Raw genomic sequence first — 5,833 nt, 5'->3', positions numbered from 1 at the left:
ATAGCAAGAAATATTAATTATTCATTACAAATCAGGTTACTATATTGAGGAAACCATGGAATCAAAATAGTAACTCATGATACAATAGTGATAGTTTATTCCAACAGTAGAGTAATGACTTGCGCACGTGACACAATAAAACCTACCAAAAGAGGCCATCACCTAAACCCATCTACAATATCACAATAAACAGTTGTACTGAAGCATACTATTAACAGTCTCAATCTCATCAGTAATTTTCATCTTATCAATGTATCATCATACTGAGACTGTACTTACACTACCATAGAATTTAGAGTCTCATCTCCTTGGTTTAATTTCAGATATTGTTAATGAAGGAAAACAAGTAGTACAAAGGCAAAGGTACTTTTCAGTTTGTCCTTCCGAAGAAGAAGAAAAAAAAATTTTAGTAAAGACAGTTTCCCCCATGTAATGAATTCCTTAAAGGGGGGAAAAACACAGGAGCAGTGTGATTAGCTCTTCCTTCAAAGAAAGGAAAGAAACCTAAATCTATTTGGCAAATTGGGAAATATTTCCTAATCCTGGAATACTTTTAAAAAAAAAATCACGTGCTAGAATGCTGCAAGCCTACAAAGCTGGAATCTACGGCAGTCCAAATTCATCCACCAGCATTCTGCTCTTGTTTTTCTGTGCCAGTGGGAACACCTTCTGGAATTGCAGGTGCGGAAGCTGCTTCGTCCAAGTAAGAGCTATCTTCATCAGGCAGAAGCTCCTCGCCCAGCTCATCCAACTCTGTTTCCAGGTTGTCCTCATCTAATTCTGCGGTGCCGTAGGTACGGCCCAGTGCTTCCTGGATCTCGTTTGTATCTTACATCGTATCTTCCAGCTGGTCTTGTAAATCCTCAATCTGGTCAATTTTTACTTCCTTGTATGCCTTATTCATTTCCTTTACTCCCAATTTCATGGCATCAACTGTGGTCTTGGTGTCCTTCAGTGACTGGATGATGTCATTAGCATGCTCCATGTTAAAGGACTATTGGACAAGGTTGTCTTGCTGCTGCTCATACACCCGCTTTTGCTTTAAAACCATCAGGGCTTTCTGTTTGACCATGTTCTTAGCAGGACCCTCTCTCATCTTCTTGATTTGATCCTTATATTCACTAGTTCAGCATCTAAGAGGGAAATCTTTTTGTCATTGTATACTACCCTGCTATCCACTGTCCCAATGCAGTCAGTCAGGATAGGTGGCAGAGTCTCCGGTTTTGTTTTTCCGAAAAAATCATTTCGGTTCATCTTGGTTGGTAGCGAGGAAACCCAAAAACTGGAGGAAAACCAGAAACGGGAGTGTAGTCACTCTGGTTTCAATTTGACCATAGGCTTTGGATCATTAGTTAATTTAGCTATTTACAACTTTTTAAAAAAATTGGATATTTTCTTTATTTACATTTCAAATGTGTTCCCCTTTCCAGGTCCCTCCTTCAGAAGTCCCCTATCCCACCCCCTCTCCCTCTGTCTCTATGAGGATGCTCCCCCACCCACCCATTCCAATCCTCCCGCCCCGGCATTCCCCTAAACTGAGGCATCGAACACCCTCAGGCCCTTAGGCCTCTCCTCCCACTAATGTCCAACAAGGCCATCCCCAGCCACATATGTGACCAGCACCATGGGTCGCTCTATATGTATTCTTTGGTTGGTGGTCTAGTCCCTGGGAACTCACGGGGGTCTGACCTGTTGATAATGTTGCTCCCTCTATGGACTGCAAACCCCCTTAGCTCCTTCAATCCCTACTCCAACTCCTCCATTGGGGACCCCCAAGCTCAGTCCAATGTATTTACAACTTTTAGTCATAATATTCATGTTAGTACTTTGTCACAAAAGAAAGAGAAAGAACCCTTAAGTATAATAGTTGCTCTACAATTAAGTATCAGAATGAATATCCTTACTAACCTGAATACCTATGATATTGTGAGTCTGTAATTCAACATCTTGAAAGAGGACAGAATTTTCATATGGTCTGAACAAACGTACTTCACTCAAAGTACTACTTCAAATGTATACACCTGTCAAGGAATAAATGACAGTGAACAGATACTCAGAAACTAGCAAACATTAAATCCAAGTTATCTCCCTTAGACTAGAAACAGCAAAAGGTACAAAGAGAATTACTGACGCCCAATGAGAAGCAGAGATACAGAGAATGGTCTACATCTTCAGGGCTTATAGACCTGGTTATCTAGAGCTGTGAACAGAGGTGTCCTGTATCATATCTGATGCGTTCTTGGAGGTCAATGTATCTAGCAGTCATCCAATGAACAAGTCTCACTAGATCCAGAAATGAACCCACACACCTATGGGCACTTGATTTTTGACAAAGGTGCTAAAACAATCCAGTAGAGAAAAGACAGCATTTCAACAAATGGTGCTGGCTCAACTGGCGGTTAGCATGTAGAAGAAAGCAAATTGATCCATTCTTATCACCTTGTGCAAAGCTCAAGTCCAAGTGGATCAAGGACTTCCAATTAAAACCAGATACACTGAAACTAATAGAAAAGAAAGTGGGGAAGACCCTGGAGCACATGGGCACAGGGGAAATTTTCCAGAACAGAACACCAATAGCTTATGCTCTAAGATCAAGAATTGACAAATGGGACCTCATGAAATTACAAAGTTTCTGTAAGGCAAAGGACACTGTCAATAGGACAAAACAGCAACCAACAAATTGGGAAAAGATCTTTACAATCCTATATCCGATAGAGGGCTAATATCCAATATATACAAAGAATTCAAGAAGTTAGATTCCAGACAACCAAATAATCCTATTAAAAAATGTGGCACAGAGCTAAACAAAGAATTCTCAACTGGGAAATACCAGATGGCTGAGAAGCACCTAAAGAAATGTTCAACATCCTTAGTCATCAGAGAAATGCAAATCAAAACAACCCTGAGATTCCACCTCACACCCATCAGAATGGCTAGGATAAAAGCTCAGGAGACAGTAGATGCTGGAGAGGTTGTGGAGAAAGAGGAACACTCCTTCATTGTTGGTGGGATTGCAAGATGGTACAACCACTCTGGAAATCAGTGTGGCAGTTCCTCAGGAAATTGGACATAGTACTACGAGAGGACCCAGCTATACCACTCCTGGGCATATACCCAGAAGATGCTCCAACATGTAATAAGGACACATGCTCCATTATGTTCATAGCACCCTTATTTATAATAGCTAGAAACTGGAAAGAACCCAGATATCCCTCAACAGAGGAATGGATACAGAAAATGTGGTACATGTACACAATAGAGAACTACTCAGCTATTGAAAACAATGAATTTATGAAATTCTTAGGGACATGAATGGATCTGGAGAGTATCATCCTGAGTGAGGTAACCCAATCACAAAAGAACACACATGGTATGCATTCTCTGATAAGTGGATATTAGCCCAGAAGATCTAACTACACAATGTACAATCCACAAACCACAAGAAATTCAAGAAGGAAGACCAAAGTGTATATACTTGGTTCCTTCTTAAAAGGGGGATCAAAATACCCATGGAAGGAGTTGCAAAGACAAACTATGGAGCAGAGACTGAAGGAAGAACAATCCAGTGACTGTTCCACCTGGGGATCCTTCCCATATTCAATCACCAAACCCAGACAATATTATGGATGCCAGCAAGTGCTGGCTTACTAGAGTCTGATATAGCTGTCTCCTGAGAGGCTCTGACAGTACCCGACTAATACAGAAGTAGAGGCTCACAGCCATCCATTGGACTGAGTACAGGGTCCCCAATGAAGGAGCTAGAGAAAGGATCCAAGGAGCTGAAGGGTTTGTAGCCCCTTAGGAAGAACAACAATATGAATTAACTAGTACCCTCAGAGCTCCCAGGAACTAAACCACCAACCAAAGAGTACACATGGTGGGATTAATGGCTCCAGCAGCCTATGTATAGCAGAGGATGGCCTAGTTGGTCATCAATGGGAGGAGAGGCCCTTGGTCCTGTCAAGGTTTATGCCCCAGTGTAGGGGAATGCCAAGGCCAGGAAGTGGGAGAGGTTGGGTTGGTGAGCAGAGGCAGGGAGGAGGGAACAAGAATTTTTGTTTGTTTTTGTTTTTTGTTTTTAATTAATTTAATTAATTTATTTTTTGAGGGGAAACTGGGAAAGGAGATATCATATGACATGTAAATAAAGAAAATATCTAATAAAAATTGAAAAAAAAAGAGTTGTAACGTACAGGATGAGAAGAAAAGACTGGAGAACTCGGAGATGAGAATAAACAAATCTCACTCCTCTCCCTCAAAATGAAGAAAGAAAAAAATATACAAATTACATTTCTACTGATAAAATTAGGCAATTTATCTAATACTTTGAGAAATAATCTTTAATTGAAACATTTGATAAAGAGACTCAGCCAGCTGAGGTTTCGAAGTCTAAAGGCAGAACTTCATCAACTGATTTTTGTTTTATTTTACTTTCCTCTTTGGAATAAGCCCTTGGTAATGAAATGTTGAAAGAAAAGAGTATTTTTAATTGCTAATCTTGTGTTATAACCACCAGTCCATTTTTACTTGTTGGGCAGATGCCATACCAAAAAAAAAAAGGCTGTTTTTGAGAGCATGGCAATTATAGCTACTACAGGAACCGCTGGGGGAATAACTGAAAGAAACAATTATAGCTGAACGTTCAGTGTGTTGTGTGTGGTTTTTGCAGTACAACACTCATTAAATGATAGTCACATGGTTAAACCTTATACATATTTTTTTCCAAATTTACCCCCTAAGGGGCAAATTATCAGTGCCGTTCTGAATATCATTATTGCAACTATTAGTCTTTGTGTGCATAATTCCCCATCCATGATGTTTACTCTTTCCTCCTTAGTGTTCCTTTGAAAAGTGGCACAATTACAATATTTTCATTAAGCAATGGTTTACACAGATAATTAAACAAATAAACATACTCTTATACCATGCCTTTTCAATATTTCCAATCTTTGCCCAACTCCGTGATCTCCAGATGAATAAAGCCATCCGAGATGCTCATAATTTTTTTTTCTTTAACAAAGGTGTCACCTGGAAGATTAATAGAGCTAATCAATTAGAGATGCAATCAGCTGTTTACTTTCACTGGCACCATCAGAAAGTATGCCACAATAACAGAATAATAACAGCTTCTCTGCTTTTACATAGGAAGAGCGGGTAGCAACAGTCTATTTTCACATTGGGAAGATTTTGAAAATATTTGCCACAACTGACTTTCCCACTGAGAAAACATTTAAGTTAATTTAGTATTTAGTGTATTAACGGGATGAGTTAAAATTCACATGATTTTACATATTTCTAATACATACTACTCTAAAAGGGCTAAATCCTATAAAGAGTGACTGTAAGAAAATATCAAAATATAGATTTTATTTTCACAGGAATATAATTTTAGGGTAATGTTGAAAAATAGGCTTGTTTTACCAATTAAAAAATCTGAGTCTCAGAAATATTACATGCTTTTCAAGGTCTCATAACAGGTTTCTGCCAGAGGCAGAGTGATATAACAGGCACAATCCTAAATATCAGCACTGTGTCTTGTCTTCTATTCAGCATGACTCTCCCAATGGCCCGGGAAGGTCTCCTTAAAGAAACAATTCCTTTTTGCCTACTGCTCTCTGCCATATTCTACTGAGGTGTTAGGGACAGTCAGTTGGGCAAGACAGAACCCAGTTGGGAGAGGAGCTCAGCATTAGTTAGGGAGAGAGTGGTGTTTGCTATCTATTAAGCACTGTACACCTTAGGTGCTACCTCTCCTCCTGGTTTCTTGTCCTCAGTGTAGTCATCAGCTACCTCTAATACACTGGTCCCTGCCCCTTATGATATGATTCTTGGT

At 39.6% G+C, this 5,833-nt stretch overlaps 2 pseudogenes; both read right to left on the bottom strand.

Annotated features, from left to right (window-relative positions):
- Positions 1 to 588: 588 nt before the first annotated feature.
- LOC116083393 lies at positions 589 to 1,254 on the bottom strand (annotated as a pseudogene).
- A 3,679-nt stretch (positions 1,255 to 4,933) lies between these two features.
- Positions 4,934 to 5,833, bottom strand: part of LOC116083384 — an 8,874-nt pseudogene continuing 7,974 nt past the window's right edge.

Source organism: Mastomys coucha, unplaced genomic scaffold (genome assembly GCF_008632895.1).
Source record: "Mastomys coucha isolate ucsf_1 unplaced genomic scaffold, UCSF_Mcou_1 pScaffold12, whole genome shotgun sequence".
Taxonomy (NCBI): Eukaryota; Metazoa; Chordata; class Mammalia; order Rodentia; family Muridae; genus Mastomys; species Mastomys coucha.
The sequence above is the reverse complement of the archived record's forward strand: the minus strand, read 5'-3'. Positions and strand labels throughout refer to the sequence as shown.